At 44.6% G+C, this 19,292-nt stretch overlaps 1 protein-coding gene across 1 annotated transcript in view; it reads left to right on the forward strand.

Annotated features, from left to right (window-relative positions):
* The first annotated feature begins 1,183 nt into the window (after positions 1 to 1,183).
* CREB1 (cAMP responsive element binding protein 1) overlaps positions 1,184 to 19,292 on the forward strand; it is a 223,028-nt gene continuing 204,919 nt past the window's right edge. The window contains exon 1 of the mRNA XM_068244973.1: positions 1,184 to 1,431. The gene's annotated coding sequence lies outside the window, so the exon portion shown is untranslated. The remainder of the gene's footprint in view (positions 1,432 to 19,292) is intronic.

The following is a 19,292-nucleotide window of genomic DNA, read 5'->3' on the forward strand; positions in this document are numbered from 1 at the left end:
TTGTTTTGCTCCCTGGGAGCTTAAAGAGACTCCGTAACAAAAATTGCATCCTGTTCTTTATCATCCTACAACTTCCAAAAGCTATTCTTATGTGTTCTGGCTTACTGCAGCACGTTCTACTATCACCATCTCTGTAATAAATCAACTTATCTCTCTCTTGTCAGACTTGTCAGCCTGTGTCTGGAAGGCTGCCAAGTTCTTCAGTGTTGTGGTTCTGTGATGCATCTCCCCCCTCCTGGCCCCTCTCTGCACACTGCCTGTGTATTATTTAGATTAGGGAAGCTTCTCTCTTCTCTTTTACAAGCTGGATAAATCCTCCTCTGAGCTGGCTGGGCTTTCACATACTGAGGATTTACATACAGGCAGAGCTGTCTGCACTCTGCAGGAAGAACCAGCCTGACACTTAAGTGGAAGATAGCTGCTGGGGGAAAGAAACACACAAATGATCTCTTGAGATTCAAAAGGAAGGGTGTATACAGCCTGCTTGTGTATGAATGTATTTTCTATGTGTGGACATACTGTACATCAACCTACTTCCTGTTTTGGTGGCCATTTTGTTTGTTTATAAACAAACTTTTTAAAACTGTTTTTAACCACTTTTAATGCGGCGAGGAGCGGCGAAATTGTGACAGAGGGTAATAGGAGATGTCCCCTAACGCACTGGTATGTTTACTTTTGTGCGATTTTAACAATACAGATTTTCTTTAAACAGTAACATAAGGAGAAAACAGATGAAAACAGGTAAAAAAAAAGCTTTGTGAATCTTGCCCTATATGTTCAAAGGGCCTAAAAATCACAGGCTTGCTTTAAAACTTAATATTTTCATTATGACAACTAGAATTGAAATCGAATTTAAACTTATCTTCTTGCCTGAGCTACATTGAAGCAAACTGGTGAAGCTTGCCTGAAAAATGTTCTGCAATCATGACAAACATCGAAATTGTCCATCTGCCTGCATTAATTCGCAGAAAAGTCACTAGTACTCTCGGCAAAGAGCGCACACCGTTTCTAGTTTCACAGAGAAAAAAAAGAAAATAGGGTAAATTGTAACGCCACAACCCGTTCGAGGCTGTCATCTTCGGAAAAGTTCGTGCATTTCCGTCTACAACTGAGCATGCGCAGTGTGTTAACTCACATCGCCCCCTCGCCGGCGATTGGCTAGCTTGTTATGCTGAGCCTGGTAGTGGTGACCTGTCGGAATAGAATCCGCCTCGCAACGCCGCGCCTGGTAGAGACTGGGAAGGGAAAAAAAAAAAGAGAAAAAACCCGCCCGCCCAGCAGAGGAAGGAGAGAGAGGAGCGAGCTGCACAGTGACGCGGCGGAGGTGTAGTTTGACGCGGTGTGTTACGTGGTGGGGAAGAGAATAAAAAAAGCCCAGCGAGATCCCAGCCGCGAACGAAAGCAGTGACGGAGGAGAGGCAGTGTAACCCGGTAAGAGGAAGGAGGAGGAGAGGGAGAGGCTGGAGGAGAAACATGGAGCAGGCCGCAGCACCGGGGCTCTCTTCACACCCAGACGGCCACACGCAAAGGGGGCTCAGGGTCTGTGTGGAAGCTTCCACTTAGCGGGTATTTTTCTTATTTTCCCGCCACCTTTTTCCCTTACGCTGCGCGTGTGTACGCCTATGGATGCTGGAGATAGAGGCCCCGAGCCGACCAGATGCAGCTAGCAGGAAAAAGAGCCGCGAAACAAAGGATAATGGCGGCCCAGAGGAGGCAGCCGGCGGCGGCGGCGGCCTGAGCCGGGAGTGTGTGAGGCAGACATGGGGGGTCACCGGGGAGCCAAGGTAGACGGGCCCCTTTCTGGCGCGATTAAAGACCTTTTCGGTCGCGACATAGCGTCAGTAATTTTTGCGCGCTTGACATTTGTCATGTAGTTGCAGCATTTTTTTCTGCTTATTTTTGTGTGTAATTCTGGAGTTTTTCTTGGTTGTATGTCTACAGTGCCGTTCTGTGCACAGGTCTGGTTGCCTCTCTTATGCTCTCTTATGTCTGCCTTTCACCCCCCGTTGTTATTTATAGCGCTGATGTATATGTATGGCATATCTATCCGATATGTACAGATTTGTTTATATATGGCACGCATAGCTCCTGCTGTTAGGGACAGTTTAGATAGGCGAGTGCATACTTTTGGAACCAGATTACCAGGGGAAGGTTTGATCAGTCCTGGTTTTGCAGCTTTGCACTATTGAACTTACATTTTTTTCTATTTTAGTTTTCTGCATGTGAAGATGTAAAATCAGGATTAGTTTAATCTTTCCCTGGTAATCTGAACTGAGACAAGGCATTGTATTTTATTGTATAGTTTATGTAGTGTTGTCTATTTTGTTTTTTTTCTTGCAAGATGTATCTTCATTTATTTAAATCTTTTATTTTAAGTGTCCATTTACATATATACTGTTAAAAGTTGTTTAACGCAACGCACCCCTCCTGTTGCATTTCTGTCGGATAACATTTCCCACCGTCTGTAGTGTAAAGGGGGAAAAAACAAACTTTAAAAACTGTGAAAAGGTCCCTACAAATTCTGTTAGTGATGGTGTTCTAAAATTTGGTTGCAAAATTTATTTTTTGCACCACAGTGATGCAGAACTAATTACCTGGCAACTTGATTAATTACAATTCCTGTTCATAGTTCCAGTTCAGAATCCTGTAGAGCCAAATAGCTCGTTCACACTACAAGAGCTTTTGCAAGAGCTTTGTGATTTGAAAAGCTCCTGCTAAAATTATCCTATGGCCTCAATTCACGGAGCATTATCAAACGTTTATCAAACACTTTATCAAACGTTTGATAATTCACCTCATGGATAAAATGTCATTTTAAAAACACATAGGCCTCAATTCACTAAACTTTATCAAACACTTTATCAAACGTTTGATAATTTACCTCATGGGTAAAATCTAATTTTGAATTCACTAAGGTGTTATATACTTATCGAATGTTTCATCGATAAAACATTCAATCAACCTATAACACCTAAGTGAATTCAAAATGAGATTTTACCTATGAGGTAAATTATCAAACGTTTGATAAAGTGTTTGATAAAGCTTAGTGAATTGAGGCCTAAGGTGTTATATATTTATCGAATGTTTTACCGATAAAACGTTCAACAAATACATAACACCTTAGTGAATTCAAAATGAGATTTTACCCATGAGGTAAATTATCAAACGTTTGATAAAGTGTTTGATAAACGTTTGATAATGCTCCGTGAATTGAGGCCTATGTGTGTGTTCACACTGGAGCAATGTGATTTTGTAAAAGTCCCCCATAGCATTTCATTAGCAAGAGATTTTAAAATCTCTAGCGTTTAAAAAGCTCTTGTAGCGTGAATGAGCCTAAAAAGTCTTCACATTTCTTATCAGAAGTACCAAAGAGTGTGGGAATTCAGAGTGGTGTCATGGAGAGCAATCTAAATATGATAGAAGTTGTAATTACCCATATACTGCACAGCTAAAATATTTTTTTTTATTGCTCTCGTTTGGGTTTTGTCATATCCTCTGTACAGTTTCCCGTGTGGACACAAACAGCAATAACATGTTATAAATATAAAAAATAAAAATAAAATTGTTTAACCAAAGGCTGTTCCTGAAGCATAGGAACTAGAATCAATAGTAACTGAACCAAATCTCTGAAGGGGACTTGCCAGATTTATAAGCTAATGATGATTAACTAATAGATTCAAGATGTCAGTTAATGAATCAATAATTTTCCAGATTTGATAAGCTCTATGCAGATTTCCAATTTAGCCCATGTGGTCTGCTTTATAAATTACATAAAACAAATAACTACCTTCTCTAGTTTTAAGTTGGGTACCCTCATATAAATAATGTTGCACAACCGGCATCGGGATTCAATACATTGGGCGATAGGGTTGAGTTCTTTACAAGCTAGTAACGCGTTCTATTGCTACTGTGGTGGAAGAAGCACCAATGGAGAGGAATAGAAAATGGGCTCCGCTGCATATATTTAGTGGGTCGGGCCACTATAGACGCACAGGACGCTTACCCACATTACCGGCTGCCTTGGCTGAGAACCCATCGTACATGTGTACATAACTTTAACCGCGTCCTTTTCTGTCTAAAAGAAAATGTTTCGGCATTTCTACTTTGTTATAATAAGGGATGATCAGTGAGATGGAAATAATTCTGGTTTAAAGAGAACCCGAGGTGGGGTTCTTACATCGCAATCCTTATACAGAGGCTGGGTCTGCCTATAGTGCCCAGCCTCTGTTGCTAGTTAGATTCTGCTGACACGCAGCTTGTCAGAGCGCGCAGTGTTTACCTCTCCTCTGCCAGTCTCGCCGCTCCCCGCCTCCTGCATCGCTCTGGTCCCCGCCCACGTCCCTTCCCTCGCCGCTGATTGGAGGGAAGGGACGCAGGCGGGACTGAAGTGATGCAGGGGGCGGGCGAGCAGCCGAGACTGACAGAGGAGAGGTAAACACAGCCGCGCGGCTGTGAGTTATGGGGTATTGCGGAGCGCAGGGGGGCTTAGGAGCGATCTATATAGCAACAGAGGCTGGGCTCTATAGACAGACCCAGCCTCTGTATGGGGATTTAATTCCCAGAACCCTACCTCGGGTTCTCTTTAAGATCAATGGTTTTTTCCATGCTTTTTTAACCACTTAAGGACTGCAATCATAAAACCCCTTAAGAACCAGACACTTTTTTTTTTTTCCATTCAGACCTCTGCAGCTTTAACCCTAGCGGTATGGACAGACATATCCGTCCATAAAAACATGCTGTGAACAGTATAAACTTGCATACACATCAATATTCTCCTGCACTGTATACTAGACCCTTGCTTGACACATTTTGGCAAGTTAAAGGAAAAAAGTTGAAATGTTTTTTATCACTTTTTGCACAGAAATCCTGGGAAAATTAACGCCAGGGAGGTTAACGGTTTATTGCTCGGTCATACAACCTACCACCTAAATGAATTTTACCTCCTTTTCTTGTCACTAATACAGCTTTCTTTTGGTGCTATTTGATTGCTGCTGTGATTTTTAGTTTTTATTATATTCATCAAAAAAGACATGAATTTTGTCAAAAAAATGATTTTTTTCAACTGTCTGTGCTGACATTTTTCAAATAAAGTAAAATTTCTATATACATTTTTGTCCAAATTTATTGTGCTACATGTCTTTGATAAAAAAAAAAAATCCAGTAAGGGCCCGTTCAGACTGCAAAACGCGGACGGCCACGCATGCAGAACGCAACGCGTACGAACGCACGCCATCCGCGTTCGTATGCGTTGCGTGGCTGATCCCATCACTGAAAAGTGAATGGGACAGCCGCGTGTTTTTGTAAAATCTGCGTGCAGCATGCGTTCCCGGACTGCTGTGTGAACATCAGACATTGCACTCTATGAAATGACTGATGTCGTGCGTGTCGGCCACCTGCACGCGTTTCCAAAACGCGGCTGGAAACGCGTGCAGTGTGAACGGGCCCTAAGTGTATATTTATTGGTTTGGGTAAAAGTTATAGCGTTTAAAAACTATGGTACAAAAAGTAAATTTTCCCATTTTGAAGCATCTGACTTTTCTGCGCACCTGTCATGTTTCATGAGGTGCTTAAATTCCAGGATAGTATAACTACCCCCCAAATGACCCCATTTTGGAAAGACATCCCAAAGTATTCACTAAGAGGCATGGTGAGTTCATAGAATTTATCTTTTGTCACAAGTTAGCAGAAAATTACACTTTCTGACGAAAAAAGTGTTTCCATTCCTAACTTGTGACCCAAAAAATGAAATCTACCACGGACTCACCATGCCCCTCTCTGAATACTTTGGGGTGTCTACTTTCCAAAATAGGGTCATTTGTGGGGTGTTTACTGTCCTTGCATTTTGGGGGGTGCTAAATTGTAAGCACTTCTGTAAAGCCCAAGGCTGCTTTCACAGTGGGACGTTACAGGGGCATGTTAGAGCAGCCTGTAACGCAGCCCAACTCACAGCAATGAAAAATCAATGGGCTGTTCACAGTGCCCACGTTGCGTTGGAGTATAACGCTGCACGTTCAATGAAAGTGCAGCATGCTGTGCATTATACTTGTATGTGGCTGCGTTCGGATGTTTGCACATGCTCAGTACTGTTTTTTTACTTTTTAATTTGCCGCATGCACCGTTTTCGTTCAGTAGTATGCGTTAAAAAGTACGCATCATGGACGCCAGGGCTGTGGAGTCGGGACAAAAATCTTCCAACTCCGACTCCTCAGTTTATGAAAGCATGACTCTGACTCCGGGTACCCAAAACGGCTCCGACTCCTCGACTCCTTGGCCTAATACTTAACAGGGCTGTGGATTTTGTACAAAAATCATCCGGCTTTGACTCCCGACTCCTCAGTTTATGAAATCAACGACTCCAACTCCGGGTGCCCAAAATTGCCTCGACTCCAACTCCGACTCCACAGCCCTGACGGACGCGTCAAGAGACGCATAACGCGGCTCTATATAACGTCCAACTTCAATACTAATATGCGTTGCGTCTTAGTGTTAAAGAGCCCTAAAGGTGCTCATAGGACTTTGGGCCCCTTAGCGCACCTAGGCTGCAAAAAAAATGTCACACGTGGTATCGCTGTACTCAGGAGAAATAGTATAATGTGTTTTGGGGTGTATTTTTACACATACCCATGCTGGGTGGGAGAAATATCTTTGTAAGGCCTCTTGCACACTGCACGCGATTCCGATTCAGATTCCGCTTTTTAATCAGTTTTTACATCCGATTCAGATTCTGATTTGCAGTTTGCTCCCTGCACACTGCAAATCGGAATCTGAATCGGATGTAAAAACTGATTAAAAAGCGGAATCTGAATCGGAATCGCGTGCAGTGTGCAAGAGGCCTTATGAGATTTTTTTTCTTAACACACAATTGTCCATTTACAGAGATATTTCTCCCACCCAGCACGGGAATGTGTAAAAATACACCCCAAAACACATGACACTACTTCTCCTGAGGAAGGCGATACCGCATGTGTGACTTTTTTTTTTTTTTTTTTTTTTTTTTTTGCAGCCTAGGTGCGCTAAGGGGTCCAAAGTCCTATGAGTACCTTTAGGATTTTACAGGTCATTTTGAGGCATTTGGTTTCTAGACTACTCCTCACGGTTTAGTAGGGCTGCACGATTTTAGGGAAAAATCGAAATTGCGATTTTTCTCTTAAATTGCAATTTCGATTCACCCCCCCCCCCCCCCCTTCCTAAACAAGCTTTTGCACTTTAGGGCAGTAGCGATACATCACTTCCACACGGCTTTTGTAAACTGCGGTTGTCGCTTAGTTATGCACACTATGCTGCCACTATCGCACGTAGCGTGCGGGGAAACAAAATTAAGATGCATTGGTTTATTGATTACCCCCTGTTGCTCGTGCTATATCCTTTAATGAATCAACCTTGTCCTTGTAGCAGACTTTTTTTTCCCCCCTCTTTGTGTATTTTTTTTTCTTTTAGTTATTTCATATGCATGCTATTATGGGGGGGGGGGTTACTGATTATATATGACCCCTCACACTGTCTGCAATACCATGCGACCCGCAACTATCCCCCCAAACGCCGCTTGCCAGTAATATGCATGTATGTATGAAATAACATTAATGTTCAGCCGACAGCCGCCGTACGAAACCGCGCATACTTTCAAGCTTGCACGGACAGTCAGTGTCCGTGCACGTAGAGGCAGCCTGTATCGTGTGCCTCTGCAGATTGCAGACTGACGGCTGAGCCTCGCACAGTCACACTATCGTGGCTGTCATCACCCCCCCTGCCCGATTATCAGGGTGCACCGGGCTCGCTTGAAGGAAAGAAAAAAAAAAAAAAGCGCAAGTAGTGCTGTTCTGAAGCCAGTCCCTGTAATGCTCCGCTTTGTGCATGAGATCTCGCGCTTTCCGGCGAGCTTGTGCCTTCATTGGCTCAGCGGCAGTAAGAGGCTGAGCCAATGAAGGCACGAGCTCGCCGGGAAGCGCGAGATCTCATGCACAGAGCGGAGCAGTACAGGGACTGACTTCAGAACAGCGCTGCTTTTTTTTTTTTTTTTTTTTTTTTTTTTTTTTTTTTAATATATATATATATATCAAGCAAGCCCGGTGCACCCTGACGGGGGTGATAACAGCCAGGAAAGCAGCCGCGCGGTAATTGATCTTACCTGGGCTACCACCTGTTTGAGCCTAGGGAGAACACTGCCTTGTGTCTGGCCCTGCTGTGCGCGGATTGGCCAGAAGCAGTGAATATGTATGAGTGTTAATGAGCGGGGGAGCGGATCCACTCGAGCGAGCGGCCGGGCACATGCAGCTTCACCAATCACTGGATAGCGATGGAATGACGGCAGCGGTAGGCGGAGCTGTACACTCTGTACAGCTCCGCATACCGCTGTGTCATTCCATCGCTATCCAGTGATTGGTAAAGCTGCATGTGCCCGGCCACTCGCTCGAGTGGATCCGCCCCCCCCCCCCCGCTCATTAACACTCATACATATTTACTGCTTCTGGCCAATCCGCGCACAGCGGGGCCAGACACAAGGTACAGACTGAAAAACCGAGGTTACTGACGATCAGCAGATCGACTTGCCATGAACCGCGGTTTCGGTTTTAAAGAGAACCCGAGGTGTGTTTAAAGAATGTTATCTGCATACAGAGGCTGGATCTGCCTATACACCCCAGCCTCTGTTGCTATCCTAAACCCCACTAAGGTCCCCCTGCACTCTGCAATCCCTCATAAATCACAGCCGTGCTGTGAGGCTTTGTTTACATCTGTAGTGTCAGTCTCAGCTGCTCCCCCGCCTCCTGCATAGCTCCAGTCCCTGCCCCCGTCCCTTCCCTCCAATCAGCAGGGAGGGAAGGGATGCAGGCGGGGACCGGAGTTCTGCAGGAGGCGGGGAGAGCAGCAGACTGACACTATAGAGATAAACACAGCCAGCTCTGACAAGCTGTTTGTCAGCAGCGTGGCTGTGATTTATGAGGGATTGCAGAGTGCAGGGGGACCTTAGGGGGGTTTGGGATAGCAACAGAGGCTGGGCCGTTTAGGCAGATCCAGCCTCTGTATGCAGATAATATTCTTCAAACCCACCTCGGGTTCTCTTTAAACTGAAAAACCGTGCAGCCCTACGGTTTAGGAGTATGGGGAGTTCATAGATTTTATTTTTTGTCACAAGTTAGCGGAAATTGATTTTTATTTTTTTCTTCACAAAGTGTCATTCCACTAACTTGTGACAAAAAATAAAATCTTCCATGAACTCACCATACGCCTAACGGAATACCGTGAGGTGTCTTTTTTTCTAAAATTGGGTCACTTGTGGGGTTCTTAAACTGCCCTGGCATTTTAGGGGCCCAAAACCGTGAGGTGTAGTCTGGAAACCAAATGCCTCAAAATGACTGTTCAGGGGTATAAGCATCTGCAAATTTTGATGACAGGTGGTCTATGAGGGGCCGAATTTTTTGGATCCGGTCATAAGCAGGGTGGCCTCTTAGATGACAGGTTGTATTGGCACTGAAGTGCAGGAAGCGCAGGATGTTCTCAAATCGTGACCTGGACATGGCAGCAGAGAACATGGGCATGTGATGTATTGGTGCGTAGACCAGTAAGAATGCAATACATTCTTTTTGACTAGACCCATGTTAAGGAGAAGGCCCCAAAAAATGTTACGTTCGGAAACTTGGAGTGGTTTCCACCGAAAAGGCTGGGCATGGTAGCTTCTTGGATTGGCGGTTGCGTATTGTGTGCCATAACGGTTGGCCTCAGCCATAATTAAGTCGTAGAGACCAGCAGTGATCAGAAAAAAAAAAATTCTCTCACTGCGGTGGGGTGGGTGAGGGTTTGGCCGGGTGATCAGAAGCCCGCAGGGGGCAGATTAGGGCCTGATCTGATGGATAGGAGTGCTAGGGGGTGACGGGTGGTGATTGATGGGTGTCTTAGGGGGTGATTAGAAGGGAGATTAGTTGCAATCAATGCACTGGGGAGGTGATTGGAAGGGGGTCTGAGGGCTTGGCCGAGTGATCAGGAGCCCACATGGGGCAAATTAGGGCCTGATCTGATGGGTAGGTGTGCTAGGGGGTGACAGGAGGTGATTCATGGGTGTCCCAGGGTGTGATTATAGGGAATAGATGCAAGCAATGCACTGGGGAAGTGATCGGGGGGAGGGGTCTGAGGGCGATCTGAGGGTGTGGGCGGGTGATTGATAGGTGATCAGGGTGTGATTAGAAGGGAGAATGGATGCAAGCAATGCACTGGCGAGGTGATCAGGAGGGGTTTAAGGGTGTGGGCGGGTGATTTGGTGCCCGCAAGGGGCAGATGACGGTCTGATCTGATGGGTAGCAGTGACAGGGGGTGATTGATGGGTGATTGGAGGGGAGAACAGATGTAAATGCACTGGGGAGGTGATAAGGGGGGGGTGGTCTGAGGGCGATCTGAGGGTGTGGGTGGGTAATTGGGTTCCCGCAAGGGGCAGATTAGGGTCTGAGCTGACTGACGGGTAGCAGTGACAGGTGGTGATGGGGTGATTAGAGGGGAGGATAAATGTATACAGTACACAGGGAGGGGGGGTTATGGGGAGGATCTGAGGGTGTGGGGGCGGGGGGTGATCAGGAGCCCCCAGGGGGCAGTTTAGGACCTAATCTAAAATATAGATGCAAGCAATGCACTGGCGAGGTGATCGGGGCGGGGGTTCTGAGGGTGTGGGCAGATTGGGGTCTGATCTGACGGGTAGCAGTGACGGGATGATTGATGGGTGATTGACAGGTAATCAGTGGGTGATTACAGGGGAGGATAGATGTATACAGTACACCGGGGGGAGGGGAGGGGGGGGGGTATGGAGAGGATCTGAGGGTGGGTGGGGGGGGGGTTATCAGGAGCCCCTAGGGGGCAGTTTAGGTCCTAATCTAAAATATAGTGGTGACAGGGAGTGATTTATGGGTGATTGGGTGCAAACAGTGGTCTGAGAGGGTGATCAGGGGGGGGGTGCTGTGGGCGATGAGGGGGCAGGATCAGTGTTTGAATGTGCTTACTAGGGGGGCTGCCTCCTGCCCTGGTGGTCCCTCAATTACTGGGACCACCAGGGCAGGAGGCAGCCTATATACATTACAAAGCGTATTAGATGCTTACTATGCGGCAGATCGGGGGTTAGCAACCCGCCGGCGCTGCTAATTGACCGGCGGGTTGATGTCACGGGTGGGCGGAGCCTAATGCCGGCGGATGCGCGATCCCCGGCAATTCAGTCCTCCAGGTACCGACGCCTATGGGCATTACGCGGTCCTGGGGGGTGCCACTTTGCTGACGCCCATAGGTAGTGGGCGGTCGGCAAGTGGTTAAAGGATTGGAATATATATTTTTTTTCTTTTTATAGTACTTTTTAATTAGGGCTGTGGACGCAAGTTTGTATTTATCATTGTGGTTTTTGAGGGTCAGCTTTGTCCACGGAGCTGCTGACTTTGGCGCAGGACCTCAGTTTATATTTTTTTTATTTTTTTCCCTAATGCAAATTGTCATGTATTGTAGTTTATGCAGCTTTAAAGAGTCTGAAGCAAGAATAAATCTCGCTTCAGCTCTTATATATAGCAGGGGCATGTGTGCCCCTGCTATCCCGCGGCTAAACGGGGGTCCCTTCACCCCCAAATCCCCCTCAGTGCAGCGCATCCCCTCTTCCGCATAGAGGCAGGGCTAGCCCCCGCAGCCCTGCCTCACGCGTGTCTGTCAGCGCGTATCTCCGCCTCTCCCCCGCCCCTCTCATTCTTCTTTCGCTGAGAGGGGCGGGGAGAGGCGGCGATGCGCCGCTGATAGACGCGCTGTGAGGCAGGGCTGCAGCCGTTAGCCCTGCCTCCAGCAGCAGCAAAATCTACGACCAAGTTGGTCGTTGATTTTGCAGGTGGGTGGTTGGGGGTGAAGGGACCCCTGTTTAGCCGTGGGATAGCAGCGTTTTAGCAGGGGCACACATGCCCCTGCTATATATAAGCACTGAAGCGAGATTTATTCTCGCTTCAGTGTCTCTTTAAAACTGATTGAATGCTACTGCTGCATTTGATTTGGTCCATTTTCAAGCCGCAAATAAAAATCTCAGGCAGGGCACTTGGTCAATGATTTACATTTTGACAACCCGTAGTCCTAACTACACATGCCTTGCATTTTTTTTTGTAAAATGACTACTGGAAAAATGTGTACATTTATACAGTTTGTTAAAATGTAAATGAGCCATGTAGGTAGAGGGGGTGGTGGCAGCACCACCACAGATTGTGATCGGTTTCATGCTGAAATCGATTCACAATCTGTTTGCAGCCATACGATCCCTCTCCAATCAGATTCAATCAGAGGGATCTATCTGTTGGTCGAGCTGATGGCAAATCGACCAGTGTATGGTCACCTTTAAAGCAGGTAGAGATATTCTACCCGACTCCACTCGGGGTGTCCGACTGGACTGGTTGTGGTTGCTCTTTAGAGAAAAAAATCGATCCATAGCCCATGTAATGGTGTAGACAATTTGGGGCTGAGACCGTGACCTCAAGGGTCGGTGGTTATAAACAGCACAACAAAGCACCCAGGGCTATATAAAACGAAGTTAAAAACAAATAGAAAAGAGGAGGTGGCTTACCTCAATAGAGCTTGGACGCACGCACAGACGCTCAGGAAGCGAGGACTTTGCTACACCTGGCCGGTGGACGCGCTGATGTTACGGTGCAGTACTCTTAAATGATATGCTACACAACAAGAATTTACACTGTAAGCAGAATCTTAGCAGGTTTTAATGTTTTAATAAACTGGATTATGCGATGTATAATATTACATTGACTCTAGGACCTTTTTTGATGGCAATGGCTGCCGGGGTTTATGCATGTTAGCAAGAAGCCTGGGGGTAAGCAGCCACTTCATAGGGAGAGGTGGCGGTAGTTTGTGGTACGTTTGGGGCTTATTCACTTGCTCTGGCTGTGTGTGGAGTTACACTAAGGGTGAGGCAGCTCCTACGTTACACCCTATGTCCCTCTCTCTGTATTTCTTTCCCCATATGAGCGTGTTGGATATCTGTGGAACACAAGCGCAGCAGTATTGGATTATTCAAAGTGTGCAACACCTATACAGAGGACACTGTCTGCAGCTCGGACATTAACTCAAGTACTTTTTAATCGTGCGCAGCATTATCATTGAATTTTACCTCAATAATGGCAGTCGCATATGTCAAAAATATTTATCACAAGCAATGCGTTTAGTGGGTCTGAGCCTGCTTCCTCAGGCCAGTAAAGTGCCAAAGGGAGAAAAAGCCGGGATATTTTTGCTCAGACCCTCGAAACGTGTTGCCTGTGATAAATATTTTTGACATTTTTTTTTCCTTTTTTTTTTTTTCTATTTTAGTATGTTTCAAAGGGGAACTGAAGAGGTATACGGAGGCTGCCATATTTATTTCCTTTTAATCAATACCAGTTGCCTGGCAGCCCTGCTGATCTATTTCTCTGCAGTAGTATCTGAATAACACCAGAAACAAACATGCAGCTAGTCTTGTCAGATCTGACTTTAAAGTCTGAAACACCTGATCTGCTGCATGCTTGTTCAGGGGCTATAGCTAATAGTATTAGAGGCAGAGGATCAGCAGGGCTGCCAGGCAACTGGTATTGCTTAAAAGGAAATAAACATGGCAGCCTCCATATACCTCTCTCTTCAGTTCCCCTTTAACTTAATTTTATATATCCCTAGGTGCCTCTTCTCCTTTGTTGTCCTGTTCACATGTGCAGTGTGTTTGTTACAGCTCATCATGTGTTGTGCAATATATAAGGACATTACAACCAGGGCTGTGGAGTTGGTACAAAAATCATCCAACTCAGACTCCTCAGTTTATGAAACCACTGACTCCACAGCCCTGATTACAACAGCCATAGTCTGCCTTTTTTTTTTACTCTTCGTGCCAAAGAATCACACTGCTGTGACATTATTGCACTCTTGCATAGTGTAATGCTGGTTACACATGATGCAATTTTCTGACAGATTTGCTGTCTGATCGATTATTTCCAACATGTATGATCTGATTTCTGATCACTTCTGTGGAAAATTGATCGGACGTCAAATGTCAGAAAACTGCATTGTGTATACCTAGCATTAGGGCCTGTTTACGTTAATTGCTCTGCCGAGTGCTATAACACAATGTGGAACTGACTCGTATTAACCAGTTCGGCCTATCAGTATGAGCTTCCTCGTCCAGATAGGCGCTGCTGCCGGCTCGTGCGCGCAATCGGGCGCGCGTACTCCCGCCGCTAGCCCCCCGATCAGTGAATGGGAATATAATTCCCATTCACCGATCTAACTTCCCTGCAGAAAAACCGACGCTTTCTCTCCAGAGAGCACGGTATTTCTGCCCCCAGGAAACTTCTCCCCAGCATTTTAGTTCCTGGATGCGAGATCGTTCGCATCCAGGACTTTTTTCACTGTGGCCATCTTGTGGCCAAATAGTAAACTGCACCCATGTACATTTTTAATAAAAAAATATTATTTTACATTTAAAATTAGCAGTTTCCCTCCCACACCAATTACCCACATACACTTTTTTTTTATTAAAAAAAAAAAAAATACAATTAAACAAAACAAAAACATAAATAGTTACCCAAGTGTCTGAACTTTTTTTAAATATGCATGTCAAGAGAATATGTTATTATAATATTTAAAATTATAAGCTTATAAATAGTGATGGACGCAATTGAAAAAATGCACCTTTTATTTCTAAATGAAATATCGGCACCATAAATTGTGATAGGACATCGTTTAAACGGTGTAATAACCGGGACAGATGGGCAAATAAAATACATGCGTTTTAATTACGGTAGCGTATATTAATTTCAAACTATAATGGGCAAAAACTGAGAAATAATGAATTTTTTCCATTTTTTTCTTATTCTTCCTGATAAAATGTATTTACAGTAAAGTGGCTCTTAGCAAAATGTACCCCCCAAAGAAAGCCTAATTGGTGGTGGAAAAAACAAGATATAGATCAATTCATTGTGATAAGTAGCAATAAAGTTATAGGCGAATTAATGGGTGGTGAATGTTGCTCGGGTGCATGAGATTTTCGGCACTGCGGCGCTGAACCGGTTAATGTGACTAGTGTCTCGTGTTTTTTTTTTTTTTTTTTTTTTTTTTTTTTTTATGGGCTAGTTTATATCAATGCGCTGTAATGCAGTGTGTCATAACGCACTGCTGCATGCATTTTTGTGTGTGTTGTGGACTCAGCACAGCATGTGAAAACCCACAGCAATTCATGAATAACTGAATAAGTTTTATATCAGTTGCTAGTTTAAAGGCCCATGATCACCTGACTAGGTCTGCTGGATATCTAGCCCAAGGAATCATGTACCAAACTTTTTGGCTACAGAGATCCAGCAGCACTGATGACGCTGTGCAGATGCGTCATCAGCAGCCACGTTTGTTGCTGTGGTGGGACAATATCTGCATGTGACGGAGCAGTTTCCAGAGCGCAACTGAGTGGCGAGAACAATTGCGCAAACCTCAGCTGTAGGGCATCGGTAAAGATTGGACATGCCGGATCTTTAGCGATCATCTTACGGCTGCTATACACACACTGGTCTGACTGCCCGATTCTCCACCATGGTGGTTATAAAACACGGTGGCTTTGCTCTGCAGAGTTATCCGGAGTTACCTGTGTTTGATATAACAAATTCTAATTGACCAATTTACGTAACTTTATGTAAAGTCTTTAAAGTGGACCTGAACTCGGAACGTCTCTCTGCTCTAAAAGATACACAACTGCATAATAACCTTTAAGCAAAAACATTTCTTTGTTACAACTGATATAAATCTTCACAGTTTCTACTTCCTGATTCATAGAAGCAGACATATTTACAGCCTGTGCTTTCAAATGGGCTTCTCTGCCATATGCAGTCATGTGACCCATGGGAAGGATCAGATTACAACTAGTGATTGGACACAAATGAGGTCTGTTGCCAGCATCCACCAGCCCCCACCACGGGAATCCAGGGCCAGGCCCACCACCCAAAAGCGCACGTGGATGGCCACCAGGCAAGCACCAGATAGTCACCACACGCACAAAAAGGTAAAATGCTAATGCAATTTTATGTATAGGGGGTGGAGGGTGAGTGAGGAAGTCTTCCATAGCCAACCAAGGCCACAATAACTGCTTTCTTGGGTTTCCACTCAAGTGGGGGAAAAAACAGCCTACAATATGCGAGTCAGTCAGCTCTGGGACTTGTGAAGTAGGTGACTGGACGTACGCACATGGCTTGAGTTGTGTGAGACAGTGTGGCAGTGCTGACTCAGTTGCTAATCAGAGATCGCGGACTAGTTGCTAGGCAAGCGGGCCAGGATTCGAGCTACCCGCAGTTTACTGTGATCCTTTCCCCCTTGCTTAGCAACTAGTACTTGGTCACTGATTAGTGGCTGTGCAATAAAAAGCCACGGAGAGACCACACACACACAGGTGTGCTGCTGGGAGGGGGCTACCCCATCTATTTCGCTGTCACTGTGAGAGGACATGGCGAGTGGAAGTCGGGAGGGGGTTAGAGGGAGCCTGGGACGTCAGTGATACCCTCCATGCAGCCCATTGCACTTTACTGATTTTTTTTTTTTCTCTCTAAACTTCACCGGCCAGCCCTGGTCAGGTCACGTTGTGGCCGGCCGAAGTCCGTTCTTCAAAAACATTTCATGCATTAGCGGGCTGGCCACTTCAGGTATTGTCTATCCAGATTCCGAAGTGGCCAGACTTTGGGTTCTGGCTGTAATATATATATACTTTAACTTAGTTTGTTCAAAGTTTAACTTTTTTTTCATTTTTATTATGGTAATTGAAATGTGTAATACCGTATACTGTGGTACTTTTTGACATGGTTATCATACTGTGAATTTTTATACCATTGTAGCACTAGATGACACAGCGATAGCCTGTACCATGTGGCCCACATGCGCCTGGTGCCACGTGGCATAGGCTGTCGCAATGACTGCCAGAAATCACACCGGCAGACAGCACATTTTAGGCAGCAACTGGGAGTTTGGGGGGGATAAACTTGCAGACAGTGGAGCTAGGCTGATTTCTGATAGATTTTATGCTGAAATCTACCAGAGATTAATTTGCTGTGTATAAGCATGTAACAGATCCACCTCTGATCAGAGAGATCTGTCTCATGGTTGATCTGCCCATACATGGCCTGATGTATAGGCTCTTTGCATATTTTTTAATTGCTTTCAAGCACCCTAAAGTGTACTTAAATACAAGATTTCTTAACATTCCTGTTTGTACCCCTTGATGAAAGCCAGTGCTTGCCAAGTACTCCCTTGTGGTTTAGAGCATCCCGGTTACTCCTTGACACAAGTTTGGAAAACATTTGTACACAATTATGGATAATACTAAACAGATTCCCTTTTGCATCTTTTTAATGTTTTTTTTTTTTTATATATGCTTCATCACTTTATTTTAAAGTGATCCTAAGGCCAAAACAGTTACTTTAGAAGACAAAAACCTCTGGATCCTGGTGTGAAATAGCGACTCTTGCTTACTGCTCAGGGCTGGCTGCTCTTGTGCATGAAGAGGAACATGGTCTCAGTCAGAAATCCAACAAGCTCTTGTTGGATTTGTTTTGCGGGTCCACACACGGCAACAAAGGGGGCCAGAAGGACATGGGGGGGCGACCTGATTTAGCCTTACCCCAGGCGCTTCTTCCAGCTGTCCATAACCTTTGTTGCCACTCAATTTTTTTTTTTTTTTTGTCTTTTGACGCCTCTAGTCACAGCTATGCTGAGATGCTCTCCTCTGTTCCCCAGAGCTGATTTGCACTGCAACATTCTGTGAATGTGTGATTTGCAAAGAATTTTAGTTGCGCATGCGCAGAACACTGCTGTCCACGTCTGCTATGCACACTTGCTTGCTAATGAGGAGGCATGCACATGGAACAGACCATGTACCGCTTTTTAAGAAGGGAAACCATCTGCCACAAAGATTATGGGGGCTTGAAAAAGCCCCAGGAAATGTGAAAGAGGAACTTTAACTACTTTCGCCTTTTGGACGTTGCTATTGCGTCCAAAAGGCTGCTGCTCGTTAGCCCAGAGGTCAATAAATGGAAACACAGTTTCCATTCATTGATCGAAGTCCCAGTTCGAAAGACAGATGGGCTTCTTTCAGAAGCTGCAATCTTTCTAAAGAAGAAAAGGTTTCCCATCCTTCCTTCACATCCTGTAAGCGAAAGAGCTAAAAAAAAAAAAAAAAATTCTTGACTGTGGCCATCTTGTGGCTAAATGGTAAAACTACATCTACATACATTTTTTAAATAATTACCTAAGAATCTGATATTTTCTAATATGCATGTGAAGAAAGAATATTACTATTTTTTAAATTATAAGCTTGTAAATAGTGATGGATGCAAAACTGTAAAAATGCACATTTATTTCCAAATAAAATATTTAACGCCATACATTGTGATAGGGACATAATTTAAACTGTGTAATATCCAGGACAAATGGGCAAATAAAATAAGTGGGTTTTAATTATGGTAGCATGTATTATTTTAAAGCTATAATGGCTGAAAACCTGAGAAGAAATTATTTTTTTTTTTCCATTTTTGCTCGGATGCATAAGGTGAAAATGACTGAAGGCTAAAGTGGTTAACCAAGGATTGAACTTAATCCCTATTAGTAGCTGATACCGATATTTCTCGTGAGAAATCATTACCTTTTCTCAAATTGGGGGGTCTGTATGGCTGATATTGTGGGGAAATCTCTCCCACATTGTGATGTCAGGACCATGGTCCTTTCCGTTTACTGTCTGTGAACCTCATTGAATTGTGGGAAATAGTCAGGTCCATAAATATTGGGATATCTACACAATTCTAACATATTTGCCTCTATACGCAACCACAATGCATTTGAAATGAAACCAACACGATGTGCTTTAATTTCAGACTGTCAGCATTTATTTGAGGCTACATACATCCAAATCAGGTGAATGGTGAACTAATTAAAACAGTTTGCATATGTGCTTCACTTGTTATAGGACTTGCGATTATTGCGAAAATGCTAACATTTTTAAAATAAAAACACATACAAATGAGTACATTTCTTCCAGAGTAAAATGAGCCATACATTTTTTTCCTATGCTGCTGTCACTTCACAACTTAGTAAATGGGAGTTGCTCCATCCAACTGCCAAAAAAGTGTGCAGCGAGCAGGGATGCTGGCCAGATATATATCTTTGTACCGTATATATCCTTTTCAGAGAGAGTGTCTTTATAAATAATAAAGGCCATGCTAAGAATCCCCCATGAGGAGATGGACTAGTACAAAACCTGTCAGTAATGTCAGATTTCTACTACCTACTGTAAGTGA

This window comes from Hyperolius riggenbachi, chromosome 7 (genome assembly GCF_040937935.1).
Source record: "Hyperolius riggenbachi isolate aHypRig1 chromosome 7, aHypRig1.pri, whole genome shotgun sequence".
Classification (NCBI taxonomy): Eukaryota; Metazoa; Chordata; class Amphibia; order Anura; family Hyperoliidae; genus Hyperolius; species Hyperolius riggenbachi.